This window comes from Spinacia oleracea, chromosome 6, assembly GCF_020520425.1.
Source record: "Spinacia oleracea cultivar Varoflay chromosome 6, BTI_SOV_V1, whole genome shotgun sequence".
Classification (NCBI taxonomy): Eukaryota; Viridiplantae; Streptophyta; class Magnoliopsida; order Caryophyllales; family Amaranthaceae; genus Spinacia; species Spinacia oleracea.
The window spans coordinates 75,783,064-75,805,073 of record NC_079492.1 but is presented as its reverse complement, the minus strand read 5'-3'; the positions used below and the strand labels follow the sequence as shown (position 1 = coordinate 75,805,073).

The 22,010-nt window shown below is 37.3% G+C and overlaps 1 long non-coding RNA gene across 1 annotated transcript; it reads left to right on the top strand.

The window, feature by feature from the left end:
• The first annotated feature begins 14,546 nt into the window (after positions 1-14,546).
• LOC110793873 (uncharacterized) lies at positions 14,547-19,068 on the top strand. The gene is made up of 3 exons (XR_002534821.2): positions 14,547-14,989; positions 17,250-17,317; positions 18,670-19,068. It is a non-coding gene; the product is annotated as an uncharacterized lncRNA (long non-coding RNA).
• The last annotated feature ends 2,942 nt before the right edge of the window (positions 19,069-22,010 follow it).

Below are 22,010 nucleotides of genomic sequence, written 5' to 3'. Positions count from 1 at the left end.
CTGATCTAGTAAGGATATCATGCCTCTGGAGTTATCGACGAGCGAATTACTCCTCTCGGTAGTTACAGTCCCTCGAACCCTCAATCTCTACCTTGCGGGTGTATATTGAGAGATCCCCACACCAAGGATCACAAGGGAACCTACGGCCGTCGTGGTCAAACATAATTGCACTCCCTTTATGTCACGATAACCGGGTTTTGTGAGTTTTTCTCATTGTCGTTAAAAACTGAATGGCGACTCCTATATTACTAGTCAATTGGGTGTATACTCACAGGAAATCCAATTACACTTGATTATATAAAAAGAATCGTCACACCCACGAGGGACAAGGTCACGCATTAGCCTCGTGCTTTTTCGACCCCCTCACAGTGGCGACTCCACTGGGGATAGTGAAGGAAATACTCGTGCTTGTGGGTAATCAAAATAGCCGAAGGGTGAAACGATACTACCCCACGTTTATTTCCCCATCAAGTTGGGACGACCTGAAAATCAGCATATTAATGTGAATGGGCAGAACATCATAACGAATCTCGGCTCCCTCGGGAGTTGGGACTAAGGATACCTTTTTTCGCCAATAGGGGGGTGCATACGCCGCGCATGTTTCCCACTCGGTACTTGTGCGGGTAGTACACCTATCCCGAACCCAATCGCTCGCCCATTAGGTCCCTCTCGCCTGCATGCCCCCTTGGCTTGCACTTGCGGGGTTGGCCTCTTGAGCGAAATTCGTCTGTTGAAGACACTACCTCGACCGGGGCATGTGTTGGATCTACGATAGAAGCGGTACCAAGCCAGGCGCAAATAAACTACCCATAGAAGCCTATCATATACTACATGGCATATTTAATTTTCAAATCCATGTTTGTAATGTAGTTATGTGTAGCGAAATATGTGATTGTGTGTGACAAACTATCCTAGAAAACCAACGACCTTAAAAACTGCCCAAACATTCATAGACTAATTGGCCAAAGAGTTATACCGAAACACGTGTTCCGCAAACCCGAATGATCGCCACAAAATAAGCGACGCTCGGGAGGGCCTGTAACGAATCCCACAAACGCTGTTACGCGTAAAGGACGTTATTAGGCAAGCACGCAAGTCGAAGTCGCATAAACAAAAGACAGAAAACGAGAACCAGCCAGGGACGCATTTTCAACGCCCCTAGTTGGGCGCCAGAATTTCTAACGCCCCTCGCTGGGCGCTGAAGTTGCTGCTTGGCCTTCTGGTCAGGCGCAGCAGCTTCGGTGCCCGCACGAAAGGAAAATACGTAGCAAAAAAATGTTCATAAAAAAGAATTGCTACGAGGGCGTATGAAAAGCACTCGATTTCAAAAGTGACTCGCGAAAAATTAATAACTCTTTGTGTCGTTGTTAGGCCTCCTACGACGGCAATGCTCGGCACCAAAACCGAACATGCTAACAACTATGAATGTCACACGGGCAGGTGTTTCGAAAATCCAAAGAATGACCAAAATAAAAAAAAACAACCAAAAAGTGTACCGACAGAAGAAAGAGCGAAAAAAAGAAACCAATTTAGAGAGTCGAAGTCTAGACTAAGTAATGCTTGAAACTTTGGGAACCTAAACTTTAGCTTATCTTATGCCTAGGACTGGTCCTGCCACTTGGTGCCGATCAGGGAATCAACGGCTAGTGCGTCTCGAAGATACATCACCAACACCAGGTTTAGTAACTCCAAGCTCCGTCCGTCGTCCCTCATTTCAAGGATCTCCGCTTCCCCAACCTCGATTCGCACCTCCAAACATGTCCATCAAAGATTTGCGAGACCAGATGGTCCAAATGACCCAACTTATGGGCCAACTGAAAATGGAAAACGAAGCCTTAGCGGCTGCGCAAGCCAAAAATGACCTCGAAAACGAGAAGAGGATTGAAAAAATGGTCCTACAGCAAACCATGGGGAGCAAATACTTCTCCCTCGAGCCTGAACCTTTTCCTGGCAAATTACCAGAAAAGTTCAGTTCATCTGACTTACCAAAGTTCAAGGCCACGGACAACCCCCGTGATCATCTACTGAGCTTTGTGAATACCATGAACTTGAAAGGCGTGGACAAGTCCATGTACTTACCTGCCTTTCCTTTGTCCTTGGAACCTGTGCCGCTCAAATGGTACTATCACCAGGACCCTAAGCTCTTCCCCACTTGGGAAGACTTTGTCAATGTCTTCATCAAGCAATACTCGTCGAACATGGATTTCCAAGTCACCATGCGCGAGCTGGAAGTTCTCTTCCAAAAGAAAAATGAGGGTTTCACAACCTACTTTGCTAGATGGAGGGACCAGGCGGCCCAGCTAATCAATAGGCCACCCGAAACAGAATTGGTCCAAAAATTCATTAACAACCTGGACCCGGCTTACAGACAACACCTTAGGTACCTGGGACTCGACACTTTCAAAAGAGTTTATGATGTGGGAATAAAGATCGAGGACGACCTCGCCAAAACCATACAGAGCAAACCCACATATAAGACCAACACCTATAATCGGGGTAACACATCCCAAGCCCAAGAAGTCCATGCTGTAGAAGAGGCTCCCGCCCGAAAAAACCCTGTAAGATGGGTCCGAGATCGAAAGTTTGCCCCACTCGGGTCAACTTTGGTACAAGCCTTTGAAAGACTAACCAATCAAGGAAAGTTGAGACCTATAGGCCCCACCCGTGACCCTCCTGTCAAAAACAAATATTGGGTCGAAGGTACTTACTGCAAATTCCATCAAGGAAATGGGCATGACACTGAAAACTGCTGGACTCTAAAACATACGATCCAGGACATGATAGAGGATGAAGTAATACCTCTCCCTAACGTTGGCAAACCAAACAACAACAAGAGCCCACTCGGCTCTTGTCACATCTCTCTCGACCAACCAGAGAATTTCGACCCCACGGTGTATATTACACCTCAAGGTGCACCACTCGCTGTGGTCCCTATGGATCGAATCGAGAGGGAAGTGTGCGGTGTGTGGAACGATGATGCTGAAGATATTTACCTATCTCAAGTCTCGGGTCAGGACCTCTTCACTGAAACTTGGCCCGGGTATGCTCTCATTGACACCACCCCTCAGGAGCCCGAGGTCGACAACCTCACCCGATCCGGAAGGATATACCAACCGGATATTCACCCACCTCCTATGGACGACATCCCGGTCAGGCAAACTCCTGAGAACGGGCGGCACGCCACCGTCGCAGAAGTCATTGAAAATCCTCTCCTGAAACAACTAAAAAGAACCAAGGCTGAGATTACCATCTGGGATCTTATGTGTACTTCAAAGGAACATCGCGAAAAGCTTATTCGCTCACTTGACCTCATCTCAGTACCTACAGATATCACACCTGACTCATTGGTTAGCCATGTCACGAGAGATGCCGGAGAAAAGGCCATAGTTTTCACTGATAAAGACTTACCCAAAGAGGGGTGTGCTCACAATAAAGCCCTTTACCTAGTGGTTGGATGCAAAGGACAAAACATCCTCCTAGCACTCGTAGATAATGGTTCGGCGGTTAATGTCTGCCCATTGCGAACCGCCCATTGCTTGGGGCTAGGAAGCGATGACTTCCAAACCTCCACGCAAGGGGTACGAGCTTATGATAACTCCCGAAGGCCTGTATTGGGAAAAATCAACCTTGCCATACAAACCGGGCCTGTGGCACGCACCACGGAGTTTCAAATTATCGACATCAAGCCCACTTTCAACCTCCTCTTGGGGCGACCTTGGCTCCATGACTTAGGAGGTGTGGCTTCTACCTTGCACCAAATGGTTAAACTTAACCATAACGGGGTAATACTAGAAATCTGCGCCCCTCCTCTCGACGTCAGTTGTACTATGGTTGGAACAGCCGAAACTGCAGACGACCTTTATGGGTTTCAAATGGAAGAAACAATCCAGTTCATCGAAGATTATGATCCAGCATTCCTAGACCCGCATGCATCCCGAGTCATCCCTAGAATGCTGTTAGCTCAAGGCTATTTTCCAGGAACCCCATTGGGCATAAGGAAGAAGGAATGCACATTCCTTCCTTTTCCCGACAAATCTACTCCCTTTGGCTTAGGTTATGAACCAACGGAGGAAGATATTGCTGACCGCCTATCTAGGCTACGCCTTAACAAAACCAAACAAACCACCCTCCTTCCCCCATATCAAAGGACCCTTAACGGGATGTTCATTCGGGAAGGAGAAGAACACCCATGCTGTGATTTCCCTGAACCCTTCGTTCAGGATGGCTTGCTAAAACCCGGATTTGAAATTTTCCATGACTGCCACACCTTGGATGAGGCACCCCACCTCACCAAGACTAAAACAGCTGAAATATTGGACAACCAGGCTCTGTGGACATTGTTTAACGAATCGAGGCCTATGGAGGACGAGACTGTGATGACTACCCTAGCTTTACAAGATGAAGGTTTCGATCCAACCCGGTTAATCTCTCCTGCATCAACACTAGAAGAGGTCGAGAACGGATGGGTGAAGACATATCAGTGGGTCAACGCAAAAGGAATGGAATTCAAGATGAGTACCGGTGAAGGACCGAAGTTTTATGTGACTAAACCCCAGGCTTGAGCCACATAGAGCACCATTAGTAAAAAGCGCCTAGTAGTTCTTTAGATTGATAAAAAAATAATAGAGACTTTAGATGGTCCTAAGACCCTTTAGAATATGGGTCAGTTTTATTTCAGTGTGTTTTCCTTACTTTCCAAATCAATAAAGGCGTAATATTTCTCCTGGAAATTTTATTCTAACACTAAATAAACACCAAATGTACTTGCAAAAAAAAAAAAAAAAAAAAAGCGGCCCACTATAGGCCCAACAAACAAAGCCCACTCGCTTTTGAAATAGTGCCATGAGAATCAATTCCCGAAACCCACAAAATAAACCACACTATCCCATTCATATCCCCAAAACCTGAAAAGCCAACCAGTGTCATAACCAATCCATGCAACCTAAAATCAAGGGAAATTAAAAATTTAAAACAATGCAAATGTTACCAAAAAAATAGATTCATAAAACATAGATTCCATAATACCCTTCACTACCAACCTACCTCCAAAGCCTACACAAAGATCTTCATAAATTCCGCACCCTAACTCCATTTTCAAAACTGTTTTGAGTCACCGATAGAAAAAATTAATCTGGACAAAATGCGTTTCACGCTAACAGTCAAAAAAAGCCTCCAAAATAGCCTCAAAATTAACTTTAACTACAAAGCAAAATATCAAGGCACAAAAAAAACGAAATAGAAATAAACGCAAGAACATGTGAAGCAAAGCGTCAAAATTGACCGCCCAAGTCATTTTCAGCGCCAAGGGCTGGGCGCCGAAATTTCTGACGCCCCAGCCTGGGCGTTGAAACTCTCTGCCTGCCAAAAGTTTTCTTTTTCGAAAGTGCTCGTCATTTTATCCGCACACAACGGAAAAATAACGAACACTTGGGGGGTACAATACGTATCCAAATAGGTTTACCAAGAATACAGCTATACAAATTGGTCGAATTTTACGCAACCTATGGCAAAAAAAAACGGCAGATGAAAATAATGGCAAATACTTCACTCATTTGACCAATTAAGTAATATGTTCCCACTTCAGGACATATCTACCGAAATCCGGCATACTAGAACTTATTCTAAAGCTAGAACTACGCGCGACCTGATTCTGACAAGATACGTAGGCAATCCTTACCAAGGATTCGGTCCAAACAAAAAATATATTCTTTGCAATAAGTGTTAGACATATAAAATACATAAAAAAGGAGGAGAAACAAAAATAAATAAAAACTAAAAATACGCCTTTATTAAAATATAATAAGAAGGAAAACAAAGCGCTAGGAATAAAAAACAAACACAACTGAAAAAAAAAAAAAAAAAAAAAAAAAAAAAAAAAAAAGGGCACCTACACCCTAGCAAAGAACTACACTACTCTAGTCTTATAGAGAGCGATGTTCGCAGGATCCACCCCCATAGTCTTCTGCGCTGCCCCAATATCAATCTCCATAAGAACCGGCTCCTAGACACTAACTTCCAAAGATGTCAAGGCTTCAGAAACATTCTCAATTATAGCCCGCTCAGCCTCGAAGGCACAGGCAATGGTGGGAGAAGGGTTATTATCATCAACTAGACTAGCCACTATTTCTACGGGCGGCTGAGCCTTTCTAACCCATACATTGTTCCGGCGACGATCTCCGCGAGAGCTTGCATTTCTTTTAACAACAGCAGGCCCCTTCATGTTAGGCATCTTTTTAGGCCTGAAACTGGAACGGGGAGGAACTTCCTTTCGCTTTCGATCAGGACGAGCTTTCACAGTCTTAAAACTATAGGTACGAGGTCTGGCAGAATCAGGACCCTCATACTTAACACGAATACGAGGTATCAAAAGCTCAGCTGGCTCCCCATTTCGAGCCTCGGTCCTCACATCTTTGTCATCGGAGCTCATCCACAACTTATAGTTTTCAGAAAGACCCACAAAGCCATTTGTAGCTATGGCCCAACGCGGGAGGCCATCATAATACTTGGCCCACGCTAGGACCCGTGTTTGTGCAAAGGCCGCTACCTTAGGTGGTACCGTATCAGAAAAGGGGATAGTCTGCCTTAAACCATATTGACGCATGACTCGGTAAGGAAAAATATAAATGGGACGAGATAGCCCCAACAAAGAAACATAAACCGATACATCAGACCCCCCCCTGTCATAGTAGTCAAACCCCACCATGGTACCACCCACTTAATAGAACAAATACCATAAGTAAAAAAGGAGGTCCATTCGGCCTCGTCCTGGCCTTGGTGCAAGTATTTTCGGTTACCCAAAGCTATAGGGCGATAATGTTTAGGATCGGCAGGAGCTTCCAAAAGTCTAAGCCGTTCCGCAAGCCAAATCTGCAAAAACATGTACGGTCGAATCAAAAGAATGAAAAGAAAGAAAAAAAAAGGTTCCTGGGGCGCAGTTTCAACGCCCAGGACCAGGCGCCGAATATTCCACCGCCCAGCCCTGGGCGCTGAAACTCAGCCCCAGGCAGAAAGAAATATGTGCAAAAAAAAACATACATGTGCGCAAGGAAAAGATCGATTACCTGCAGTAATAGGGGGCTCCCCTTAAAATATTCAGATTTGGCGCCCTTCTTCAGTTCATCCGCACTCAGCAAAGTCTCAGCAACAACCAACGGCATAATAGAATAGCAACTTTCCATCTGGCTAATCAAGGGGATCAACCTTATGTCACCGAACTCACCATTGTTATTCGACAACAAATAATGATTCAACAAGCAAAATATAAGGGCTCGAATATTCAATTTCTATTCGGTCATATTCTTGCTAGGCCTAAAATGATGTTTTACAAGTTTTGCCAAGTTAACCTTATCATCTACAACAATTTCAGCAAACATGTTATCATCTAGCCCTAGGAAGGCCCTTATGGTTGTTTTACCCTCTTCAACAGTGCCAGGGGTAACAGGAGTAGCATTAGTAGGATAACCAAGGATCGCAACAAATTCATCAGGCAAAGGACATATTTCATTGCCCCGAAAGGAAAAAACATGATGATCAGAGTCCCAAAAGCTTAGGGCAGCATGCAGAAAGTTATAATCAATATTAATTTGTTGTAAGCCTAAAAGTGCCTCTAACTGGTATTCTTTTAACAAAGCTTTTTCTGTGGGAGTAAGGGCTCGTAGCCAACGCCTAACAGTCCGTTGGAGTGAGAAAGTAGGGATCGACATGGCAAAAGCAGTAAATAATTAGAGCACAGCAAAAAGAGAGAAAGAATTTGAGAGTGATGGAAAATAAGGACGTATCTAGCCCCTATATATAGCTGAACGCACCCCATGACATCCTGATCCCATTCGGAAACGTGTTAGGAAATCCGAAAGTCAAATATTACCAGGAAAGGAATTTCAGCGCCCACGCCTGGGTGCCGAAATGTTTGACGCCTGAACTTGGGCGCTGAAAATGCAGCCCAAGGCCCAGATTTCTCAAAACACGGAACAGGAAATGACTTAAGACCGTGTTGCTAAAACACGAGGCCCTATTGCAAGAAGGATCAAGCCCAAAGCACCTTTAGCTCCCAAATAAGCAAAAAAATAATAACATTAAAACTTGGTCGAAACTTAGACTCGTCTCAGAAAATGCTCATGTACACTTTTCAAAAAAAGAAAAGAAAGAGCAAGTTAAATATCATGGTCATTCTTCGAAACACCAAAAATATGTGTCATTAAGTCATTGGTTTTCCAAATAGAAAATGTCTGTCTGTCAAAAGGATAATCCGGGCCAAGCCAAAACCGGATGTCGCCTGAAAACTAAAGTCACACTCCACGGCTTCGCTAAAATAGCACACTACTATAGGAGGTCGCTCGCACATACGAGCGTGACCCCAAACATGATTACAAGATACAAAAAACAACCGACGAGCCCCAACGCTTGGGGGCTCGCAAAAAATGGACTCCAACAAGGGACGCGCGATCAAAATCACATTCCCAGACTGCGCCACACGCCATATCATGTTTGGATATCTCAAAAAATATATTGTTAAACAAAATATACACAGTGTAGACCCACTTATAGGACACATCTAATCAGGAAATATTACGACCCACCAACAGGTTGTAATCACAAAAGCCCTTCTACATAGGCAAGATAAGAAATTCAAAATGGGCTCGCCCACCCTCAGCGGGCGGAGTCTGCGTCACTAGCCGCGCAGGTCCTCAGTTTTCGAAAGAAATAAAATCTTCAAATTTAAAACAGGCTCGCCATCTTCAGCCGGCGGGGTCTACGGCGCAAACCACGTAGGTCCTTATTTTCAAAAAAGCAAAATAAATTTCAAAACAGATTCGTCCACTTCTATCGGACGGGGCGTCCACCCTCAGCGGACAGGTTCGCCATCTTCAGCCGGCGGGGTCTACGTCACAAACCGCGTAGGTCCTTATTTTCAAAACATCAAAACAGATTCGTCCACTTCTATCGGACGGGGCGTCCACCCTCAGCGGACAGGCTCGCCCACCTTCAGCGGGCGGGGTCTGCGTCACTAACCGCGCAGGTCCTTAGTCGTTGCAGCGATAACTTTTTTCGGTTTTCCCTTTTTCCAAAAATTAAAGGATTGGTTTTCCCTTTTTTCCAAATATTAAAGGATTGGGTTTCCCTTTTTCCAAAAATTAAAGGATCGGTTTTCCCTTTTTCCAAAAATTAAAGGATTGGTTTTCCGTTTTTCCAAAAAAGAACGATGTGCTGGATTTTCTTTCGTTTTACGTCCTATAAAAACAAGGGGGTTTTCTCGTTTAGCTAGCCCTGAAAATGAGAATCTTTAAAAACGTTTTACCTCGTGATTGGGCTTGGCCAGGCCCAATTACACTTTACAGCTTTAATTTCGAAAAACATCTGTAGCTACTCCCAATGACAAAGTGAGGGAGTTTCTACGCACCTTTAGATCCTTCCAATGACAAAGTGAGGAAGTTTCTATACTATCAGTTGACAAATCCCAATGACACGTGAGGGATATGTCGACACTTCAAGTGATGACCCTTAAGTCAAATGTTATCACTCGGGGGCTCGTGAGACCCTCGCAAAACAGGTCACATACATCATGGCTTGTGTGACGCACTCCGTCTAATACTTTGACCATCGTCTTACTCCAAGACTCAGTCAAAGTGGGGGCTAACTGTAGACACCTACTTTTATCCCCATTCCCGCAAGGGAAAGGTTCGATGATGAAAGCATAAAAACTCCACTTGACAACGCATCTCCTATAAAATAAACGAATCTCGATTCCCCATTTCATTTCACCCGTAACCTGCTATTTATGGAAACCTGCTAAAACTAGTAACTGCCGTAAAAGGTAGCTTCTAAAAGTGGCAAATCATAAAAGATAGAAACCTGTCAGAATTAGGTATTGCATTCCAACATAAATCCTAAATGAGATAGAAAACTGCGAGAATCCTATTCCTAATATGATTCGGAAATAAGAGTTACGTATTAATTAAAATCCTAACGAGCCTAGAGTTCGTAACGGGCCCAGACGCATTCCGTCATAAAATTGATACGCGCTAAAAGACTCGAATTAATCTCAAACTCTACGGATTTTAGGAATCCGAATCTGACTAAACAAAACTGCCCAGACCCTATTTTCAACGTTTCGGCGCCCAGGCCTGGGCACTGAAAATACCTGGGTACGTCTCTTTTCCTAATTCTTTGTGGATTAGAACTCTGCAATTCTATCTTTCCACGAACTCTAACCTATAAATAGGCCCCTAGTTTCGACGTGAAAGGACACAACAACACACAATTATAATTTGAGTATTGACTCCAACCCTTAGCCTAAGCCTCTCGCTGCGAAACTGTTCACGCGTTCTGTCGCAATCGATCCATAAATCGAACAGAACGTATCCTGTCCCATAATTGAGATTCGTTAAATAAAAAGGAGAAATAGCAAAGTCAAAGTGGTTAGTTTTCTGAGAACCGTGACGCACCTCTCAAGGGTGCGTCGTAATGTGTCCCTTTTCGATGATTTAACTGCTTTCCTCGCCCTTTTTATGAACTATTAAACTAACCTAATCTGATTGTTCTATCACGCCTAACCAATATAATATTTTTGGGGAAATCGGATTATCATGCTAGGTCCCTTAATACTACTTAAATCAGATAATCACGATCGAATTAGTATTATATGTTGCATATTGCTAAAATCAATTCAGATTATTTTAATAGTTAACGCATGTCCCTTCAATTATTTATGCTGAGCTAGTAAGGATATCCTGCCTCTGGAGTTATCGACGAGCGAATTACTCCTCTCGGTAGTTACAGTTCCCCGAACCCTCAATCTCTACCTTGCGGGTGTATATTGAGAGGTCCCCACACCAGGGATCACAAGGGAACCTACGGCCGTCGTGGTCAAACATAATTGCACTCCCTTTATGTCACGATAACCGGGTTTTGTGAGTTTTTCTCATTGTCGTTAAAAACTGAATGGCGACTCCTATATTACTAGTCAATTGGGTGTATACTCACACGAAACCCAATTACACTTGATTGAATAAAAAGAATCGTCACACCCACGAGGGACAAGGTCACGCATTAGCCTCGGGCTTTTTCGACCCCCTCACACAATCATACATTTCTTACAAAATCAAAACTTTATATGATACAAAAATGCAAACTTTCAAGATTCAATGATGTTCAAAGTTGTTTGTAATCACTTCTTTGAACTAGAATCACCTTTAAAACATGGAGTAATCAAAGATGATGCCTTTCTAATGTTTAAAGGTTTAATATTTGAGATTCAAGACTCCACTTTTTAAATTTCAAGTTCAAGTTTCAATATCCAATCATGTTTAGGGTTGTTTGCAATCACTTCCCTAAACTAGGATCATTTCAAAATAGGAGCACATTAAAGATCAAACCTTTTCAACGTTAAAATGTCCAATCTTTGAGATTCAAGACTCTTAAGTTCAATATTTCAAGTTCAAGTTCAATATTTCAAGTTCAAGTTCAATATTTCAAAGTTCAATATTTCAAGATTCAAACTTTTCAAGTCCAAGTTCTATGTTCAAAATCCAAGACACTTTAGGTCGAGCAACTTGACCTAAAGTAGAGATTTTTTCTTTGAATCCGTGTCGGGCGCACTTATTTTTAAGGAGTCGCTTGGCGTTCGGATCTCATGTGCTAAGATTCAAGTTCAATATCGCACTTTCAATTATGCAAGTTCAATACCGCACTTTCAATTATGCAATTTCAATTCCGCACTTTCAATTATGCAATTTCAATTCCGCACTTTCAATTATGCAATTTCAATTCCGCAACTTTACTTGCCTAGTCCTTCTAGGCAATGTGGTTCTACCTCCTAGTCCATTTCTAGGTGGTCTTGTACTTTACTAATTCCGCACCTATTTTCCATTGTGATGTTTCTTTACTTGTTTATTGCTTTCATCACCTAACATGCTAAATACAACAAAATACAAGGTTACGCCACGCTTAACAAAGATAATTTCTTGGACAAACCGATCTTAGATTCCCTTAAATTAACTTTAAAGCAAAGTGATCACAATACAAACTAGAAATTCGATTTGTTCTAAATTCAAACCCACATAGTCTAAACTAGGGTATTTTCGAAAATGTTGTGCCACGCATTTGAATCATTTTTAAAGCTCGCGGAATAAGCATCTCGTTCCCTTGCCCGGATCTCACCCATCCGTTTCTATGATTCAATGCCTTATCTTAATAGAGTCATCTTTTTGGTCTTTCCAAACGAGACCCTAAATAATGTTTTGGTGACGACTCCTTCAAAATACAAAGATACAAAGGTTCTAAAACCGCCCCCGTAGGAAGGGAAAAAGGCAACGTGCGCGAAAAAATCCCCCTACACATATAGTAACTTTTCTATTATATAGTTACTATTGTATATCACATAATTACTGAAATAAAAAAGAGTAACTATATCAAAAGTAACAGAAATTACAACTCCTGAACAGTAATAAGAAAAACATTAACTACTTGGTTCGTTGTTTTAGCTACGACATTCTAATTATTTGCATCTATTAAATAAACCAGGTTAAACTCAAATATTTTTTGAACTAAAAAATACTAATCGACACGTCCATGTCTCTTTTTTTCACCAGCACGTCCTCTGCTTCCTCTACCACGTCCTTGGTTTCCATTGTTGTCCGGATTTTTTTCTTTTCTTGCTTTTGTTTTCCTTGCAAAATTTATTCTTTGCACGACTTCAATTCTGGGTGCATCATCTTTGTATTTCTGAAACAATAATATTTAAACTAAGTTAATGATTTAACATTTAAATTTGAAAAAATAACATAGTAACTATGTAAAACATATAGTTTTTATTATACATCATATAGTAACTCTTAGAATTAACGATGGTAAGATACTCGCAAAATTGCAGATATAGTTATTGTTATTGTTATAGTCATATAGTTATAATACTATAGTCACTTTTATTACTAATAACATATAGTACCAAAAAAGAACATAAAAAGAACATTATGATAATATAGTAACTATTAAAAACATATAGTACTATTATACATGATATAGTATCTCTTAATATTAATGATAGTCATATAGGAGTAGGGTTGCATATATGGTTATTGTTATGATCACATAGTTATTGTGATCATAACATAATAACTCTTATTACTAATAACATAGAGGACAACAAAGAGGGCAAACATAAAAATAACATTATAATATACATAAAAAACTATACCGAACATATAGTTACTATAATACAAGATATAGTACCTATAAATATTATTGATGGTCATTTAGTCACAAAGTTGCAGACATAGTTGGTGTGATAATAATATAGTAACTCGATCCATAATATAGTAACTACATCACTAAAAATATAGAATAAACATAAAAAACATGCACATAACATAACAAACTAACATAGTACCTATTTCAAACATATAGTAACTATATAAAGCATACATAACTATTGAAGAAAATAAACATATGGTAACAAATCATGATAAAATAAACATACTACCTATTTCAAACATATAGTAACTATATAAATAATATAGTAACTATTGAAGAAAATAAACATATGGTAACAAATCATGATAAAATAAACATAGTACCTATTTCAAATATATAGTGACTATATAAACCATATAGTGACTATATAAAACATATAGTGACTATTACTATAATATTATCTATTGTACACATATAGTAACCATTATAATCATATAGTAACTATCTAAGAAACGGACAAAAACATACTCTTAATAACATAGTACATAATGTAATCGTATAGTAACTATTGGTTATCAAAAAGTCACTATAAATTGTTTATAACATGATAACTATCTTAAACACATAGTTACTGTTTTAAACTTATAATAACTTTCTAAAAAATATAGTAACTATTTTAAACACATAGTTGCTGTTTTAAAGTTATAGTAACTTTTTAAATAATATAGTTACTCTAAAAACAACTACTAACATAAACGCAACGAACATTCCAGTGACTATTAAAAACACTATTTCGCAACATAAATTAAAGGTAACTATATCATTTATATACTAACTATGTGAAACACTAACCCTAATTTCAACAAAACAACAAACATTTCAAATCACTCAACAAAATAATAACTATTGTACACATATAGATACTATTGTACATATATAGTAACCATTAAAATAATACAGTAACTATTGTACACATATAGTGACCATTAAAGTTACATAGTATTTCTTTAAACCATGTAGTTATTGTATTACTTATATAGTTACTATTTGAAATCGTGAAGTCACTGATCGAATTTGCGAAGTGAAAACGATATTTCGGTAAAACACAAATATTAATTTCTCAAAAACAACAAATATTTTCACTTTTAAATAAAAATAAACTTAAAATTCTTTAAAAAACAACAAACCGAGATGCAATCTCTAAAATTTCTTGCGAAGATTTGTAGACAACTACTAGAAATAGGACCTTCAACGACAAGTGATTAACGACGAGAGAAAAAATGTTATCGTTAAAACAACAAAAATATAAAATATTAATAAAATATATGCGGTTTATATGAAAATTTGAAAAGAGTAAAACTGAGAGGGGTTTTTGACTTATGTTTCGTCGTTAATGCCTTGGAGCGCCGTTTATAAAGTTTCTCAATTACACAGAATATCAAACTCACGAAAACCTAAGTATGATTTTTCCTTCTCCCTCCTTGAATTATTGTTACGGCGGCGATTGGTCATCCCCAGATAATTTTCTACCTTCCTTTTTCATCTTAATATCCAAGCTTTGTGGGTATGGTTTCGACGGTGGAATTTGCAAAGGAGCTACACTGGTGGTGGAGGCGACACTGGTGGTAGAACTGGAAAAAGTAGAGGATTTAGTGGTTGAATAGGTGCAGATGGAGATGAAATTGGCTGCGAGATTCTTTCACTCAGTCAATTCGGTGGCGTTACGCGACTTCCATAGCGACACAACCCAACCGCTAGCACGACTAGGGTCAATTTCTCTTTGAATCTCGGTATATCAAAGGTACAATTTAAAAGGTTCTCATACTATTTTTGTTTAGTTTACTTTGTGTATTTTTCAATTATTAACCTATTATGATCTTGAAGAGTTCAATTGGTTTTAGTACTCCTATATGGTCACTGATTTATTGTTTATAGAAATTGAAAGTTTTCTCATTTTTGTACGGTATATAATAATCAATTTGCAATTGAACTTTTTTCCAATAGAATCAATTTAATACGATTCTCTTCCTGATGGGATTGTGTTAGACTCTTTTTTTCTTACATCAAGAAAACTTGTTGCTGAGATTTCTTGCTCAGAGTTTCTGTCTCAGGAGGCATAAGTTGGTGTGTTTGACTTATAATCTTCATATACAAATCTCAACCTAATATATGTACATGAGGGTTAATTTTTATCCTTATTTTCAATAAAAACTTGGAAGTTATTATTTAACTTGTTTCATTGATCATTATCTCGACGTTAGTATAAATGGAAATTTGGCATTATGTAAACAAGAAACTGCAAGATGGTGCATTTGATGTTATTATCATAGATGTTTGTCTCTATGTAGGATCATTTTGATTTTATAGGATTGAAAAGGATATTGATAAATAATACGAAGTATATGGTTTAAATTCTGGGATTTCCCTTTCCATTTCATATAAAATTGATATATGTTTGAAGTTTGTAATTTAGCTTGTTTGTTGGGTCCAAGTTTTATTACAAGTCATGCATTTCCATATGTCGTACCATACTTTTCAGATGACTTTCTGCAATTTGTTACTCCATATTTATTTTGTACAATATATTCACACTAGTGTGAGAATAGAGAATAGTCTTTGGTGGAATACTATAACTAAATGGGCATCTCTACAAGTTTAGAGACTTGTTCATTCTACCGGGGGCTTGAGAATGATCTGTGGCATTTCCTGTCCTTTCCTAATTTGGACATTATATTGGGGTCGGTAGAGTGATAATATATTAATCTAAATGCCTTGAGAATGACTCAAATCAATTCACATAATATTTAGGGACAAAGGGAGTAGTTCATTTTACCCTCTCATTTGTTTTGCCTTACCAGTTACCCCTTTTAAATTTATGAGAAGGGCCCTAATTCATGTAGAATACCTAACTATGAAGTTCTCTTATAATGGGCTCAACTCTAAGTGTGGAATTTAATAATTTTATAAGTATAAATGTATACTCAGATTTAAGATAAGGAAAAAAATGTCCACCACACTGAAATTTATTCAGAGAATTGTTTTTCGCTCTCATTCTTACATTAACAAACTAACAAGTCAGCTATCCAGCAAACTTTTAATGACATAGGTTGTATACTCCCTCAGTTCTCTTGAGTTCTTCCATGTTATAGTAATATAAATCAAGGAAATGGGGAAGTAAATGAAGAGTGGGTCATTTTATATTTTTGGATAGGATAGTGGGGGTGATATAAAGACATGTGTATTATTAACTAAGGTGGACCCATACTGTGAGATAAGGGAGGGTGACAGTTAGATTTTTCATTGCCATAAAAGTAAAAATATGCACTGTGGAAAAACTCAAAGGGTTGGACGTAAACAGAAAGAGGTGAGAACTCAAAGTATCGGAGGGAGTATGTAGTGTGCCTTTTAACTCCCACTTCTGTGCACTTTTGAGAATACATGTGAACCCTTTTTTTCTATATTTGTTTTAAAATATACTATTATGTTTTACTTTGAGTGATTGAGGCACTCAAAGAAGAAACTAACTTTGTTGGTTTGATAGGTTAGAAGTAAGAATGCTTATTACTTCATATATCTTAATGTTGTGAAGCTCTCTTATTGTTGGGATACATCTTCTCAAGTGAAGCAAAATAAAACGCACTCCCTTTGTCCGAAATCAAAGTCTTTAAGCCAATGCTAAAAAAAATACAGTTTCATGTGCTATCCACAGAGTTTTGTAAGGACATGCAATAGATAAGACTAATTGTAAAAGACATACCTCGTTCTATCCATGTGCAAGATGTATCTGTCCCAACATTAAGTCCTGCATGAAGTTTATATTCATGTCTGAATTCATTTCAATTGTTTGTATTTTGGCATAATTTTGTCAGTATTTGATTATTCACTGAAAATAATGAGCTAGAAAAACATATTGTGTGTTGTTTTCCAGTAATTAATCTTGATTTATTGTATTAATATATCAATTCATTATAATCTGTATGTTTTCTTCCAATATTGGTGATATTGTCACATATGAACTTCTTATCCTATCCCTCATGGCTGTCTTTTTCTTGGATATTCAGGACCTCTAAACACACAAAGTATTTAAAACTCGGTGACCGATAAAGTTGAATGCCAAAATGTTCAGAAGGTATATTTTCGGTAAATTTCTATTCTCAATCACATGTGTATGAAAAAATCGATGAAAATTAAATTCCCAATAGTTGCTAAACATGATATATTCTTGCATTCATTTTGGAGTTTACAGGAAATGCTAAATTTAGGCTTATTTGAGAAAACTAATTCATGGGTCATTATGAATTTCTTAGTGGATACACCTTTGGTGAAATACTAACAAGTAGGTTTGCGCTTTTGCGGACTAGCTAAAGAGCATAAGGTCACCATAGGTTAGCTGATTCCTAAGGAAGGGTGAGTGGAGGTTGTGGGTGAAATATCAGTTGCATGGCTCAAGGCCTTGCCATAGAGAAGCTACTCTAGATGACTAAACAAGGAATATTATTGTCTAGATTGTGGGCCATGTTTGGACGAAAACCTCTAAGATAGGAATTTTGTGGTAGGGGGAGAGATTTCTGCTAATGAGTGGTGTAGGTGAGGTTTTCCTCTTCCTATCTTCTTTATTGTAGTATACATCTGCAAGCCATTGTATGAGTCCTACATTGCAGATTTGCGGTGACCAAAATCTGTTCAATAGTATCAAATTATAACAATGACTTGTCATGACAATTTGGAAAATTGGACAATTTTAGTATGATATTTCAGATAGGACAACTTGTCATTGATATATATGCTTACCATGCTCATCAAAAATAAAATCTTCCTAAAATCTAGAACTATTGAACATTGTTCTTTGTAGATCGTGGAGATATACTCGCTTCCATATGATGGAAAATAGCTAACTTTTACAACGTACCTAGAGACTTACCGGAGATCAACTAGTCTAAATAAAACCCCAGGCCAATGTCTTTTAGCATAAAATTTCCAAGTAGTGGTGCTATTTGAATTCCAAGAAAAATGATAATAAGTCAGCATTTACAAATAAAATAATAAGAATTTAGTAAGATAAAATAGAGATTTGAAAAGTAAAAATAAAATAAAAATACTAATAATCACATTTGAGCTAAGGACTTTTCTATTTGATGTTACCTAAGTGAATAGGAGTTCTTGGTAGTCTAGAAGATGATAGTGGCTAATTTTATGATTATGAAATCAAATTGAAAAATATTGGAGTCTTATTATTATCAAAGCTTGGATATAAATGATAATAGAAAATTTGTTGTCATTTTTATAAATTCCAGTAAGCATTTAGAAATTTTTAGTACTATCCACCTGCCACCTGCCAGGAGAAATATAACAAGTAACGGGTAATATTGTTATTGTTATTAAATCCGCTTGTACAAATACTTTTTGTTTATCTATATCCTTTTTGGTTTCATTTTTACTTTCCATTGCCATGATATTTAACTTTTTTGCTTCTTGATACAGATAACACATAAGGTGTTTAAAGTCGAAGTCTCGCGCGTGATCGAGTTTTGGGTTTTGGAGGGGGAACAACAAACAAAATCAGGTTCTTACCGTTTGCACGGATACGGTACAAGAAGAAAAAAATGCACTTAAGAGTCACATGAGTCCAATTGAAGATGAGCTTAATGAGCTTAAAGCATTTAAAGAAGTGTTCTTACAACGCTTTTCAAGAGATAACACTCCAAGAGAGAACACTTCAACTAGTTAATTTTTTTATTTTATTCTTTTAGATTAAACAAGAATTACTTTTTTTTAGCTTTTTTAGAATTTAAAGACAAGGGGGCGTGATTTTTGATTTCACATAACTTAAAATTCTATTGTTAAACATCTTTTGAGTAATGAAATTTTCATTTGTTTTAATTGATTTATAGTTATTTATATTGTTTCACTTGAAAAATGTAGGTGCTTCGAAAAGCGCAAATAAAATTATTATGATTGCAATATTAACGACAAAATAGTTGGTTGTTATTGCCGTAATTCAAAATTTTTGGCCGTTGAGAAGGACATTTTACAAGGAATTTTTTGGTCTTTATTGCTTAATTGATCATTGTGAATATGTATTTAACAACGAATTATTGTTTCGTCGTTAAGCATTAACGACGAATTATCGGTTCATCGCTAACAATTAACGACAGATTACTGTTTCGTCGTTAACTTTTAACAATGAAATTGTAATTTCGTCGTTAATTGTTAACGACGAAACGGTAATCCGTCGTTAATTGTTAACGACGAACTGATAATCCGTCGTTAATGCTTAACGACGAAATCATAAATCGTCGTTAATAAACGTTATTTATTAACGATGAACATCCTCGTTAAAGCCAATAACGACGGAACCTGTTACAACGAACATCATGACCGTCGTTAAAGGTTTTAACGACAAAAATTGAGGCTTTTAACGACGAAATTGTTCGTCGTTAAATGTCCTTTTTCTAGCGCAAATTCTTCAAGTCGGTTTCGGCAACGACGAACCTCCTTCTTGATCTACTACTTCCTCCAATTTTTCCTCATCTAATAGATTCAATTATAAGAGTTATAAGATAATTACGAAGAAAATCGAACAAAACCTAGAAATTTGGGCTAAATTTTGAAAAGCATTGAGAGAAAATGAAGAGAGAGAAAATGAAGAGAGAGAAATGAAAGAGATGAACAGAATGTAGATCTGAAATTTTGAAAAATAAAATGTTTAAAATGTATATAAAGTGGGCTAGACACAAATCGCATTGAAACTCTACAAAAAACATAGTAACTCTTTAAAACACATAGTTACTGTAATAACCATATAATTACTGTTTAAAATCACAAAATAATTGTCACGTGACAGTTACACATGTTGCTCATACAAACTACTCCGTTGCCCTGGTCCACGGTAAGTTAGCGTGTACCAGGTTTATATTAGTGTAAATAAAAAGAAAAAGAAAAAGCATCAAAATAAAGTATTTTATTTATTTTAAATTAAAACTTTTGTTTCAGCAGAAAAGAAAAACAAAATGATACAAAATAAAATGTTTAAATTATTTAAAATTAAAATATTAGTTTAAGCAGAAAAGAAAAAGAAAAGGCATCAAAATAAATATTTAATTTATTTAAAATCCTAACTTTCGTTTTAGCATAAAAGAAAAACAAAAAGGCATTATAATAAAATATTTATTTTATTTTTAAATAAAAATTTCGTTTTAGCGTAAAAGAAAAACAAAAGGCATCAAAATAAAATATTTATTTTATATTTTAAATTAAAACTTTCGTTTTAGCGGAAAAGAAAAACTCGATTTTAATCTAAATAAAACCTTAAAGTAATCTTTTTTTTTTAAAAATAGTGACTAAGTTGTATTATCCACTCTCCAACTTAATTCTTACAACATTTGTGGTTTTTAAATAATTAATAATCTTTCGCATGCATCGCTATTGCAAGTGTAATTAAATAATGATTGTTTCACACCACATATACCTTACATTATCCACTGTCCAATATAATTCGTATAACATTTGTGGTTTTTTATTTACGAGTTTGTTATTGAATTTGATAGGGATATTATGATAGAGTCAGTAACTGGGTCATTGAGTTATATCAAAGATAATGTCGGTTAATATGACCCACTGAAGTATCCTCTATTGGTTCCGTGTGGTTCTTAAGACTGAGATTTAAACAGTCGAACTTCGACTAGTAAAAAGTTGACATGCTGGGAATTTTATGCATACACGTTTCAGGTGCATATTTTTAATAACTCTTTTTGTGCGTCTTATCCTTAAAATCTGACCAAAATAAGTATTTTGTGTTATAGACGCGATAACATCTTGATTCTCTAACCTCGAGAGGCGGTCGTCTACTCCAACAATTTGTTATCGATAACTGTGTCAAAATGCAAGGCAATAATTTGAGGTGGATTGCAATCAACCAAGATAAGATACGTACTGATTTATACAAGGGTTTAGACGATTCTTTAAATGTTGGAGAGCATAACTGAGATTCTGATTGTTCATTGAGATATGTTAGTTTTAACAAAATAATTTTAACTTTAATTCATGCTTTCGCACGCATCGCGTGCATATAAGATTAGGATTTGATAATGTTGCGTATGTTCTTTATATTGTGCTAATATGTTTTCTTTTCTTAACTTTTCAACCATGCATTTGTGATGAAATCTTCCAATATGTATTAAACCATTGGTTTAAAATACTGTCAGAAGAAAAATATAGAGATAGTCATTCTACGATAATAAATATTGATTTATTAATGTTGGTTTACATGCATTCTAAACTTCACGCACGCATCGCGTGCATAAAATACCAGTAAAGACAATAGATTAGGCCTCGTACACGGGCGTATATCATAAATTATAATTTAACTATTTTTTTTACAAAAAATTTGAATAACAAAGAATTGTTTGAAAATAAAGTAATAAAAGATTTTGACATATTTTCAAAAGTTAATAATATTTTAGTCAAATATACTGAATCTTTTCCATAAAAAGTTATTGAAAAAATAAATAAAATAAAAAAAATATTTTGGCGGACAAACTTTCACCAGCAAATAACACGTGTAATCCCTGGTGTCTGTTTTAATACTCCCTCCGCCCCTTAATACTCGCACCGGTTTGACCGCTGCGGAGTTTAAGACACTTGAATTGACTTATTAATTTAATGGGTGGTAGTTGATATTGGAATATTTTTTTTAATATAGTTAGTGAGAAATGTGTAAGGGGTAATGGGTGTGTGAATTTTTAAATGATTTTTTGTAGGGAGTGGGTTAGTAGGTAAGTGTAAGAAATAATATAATATTGGTAAAAAAAATTCTATTTATA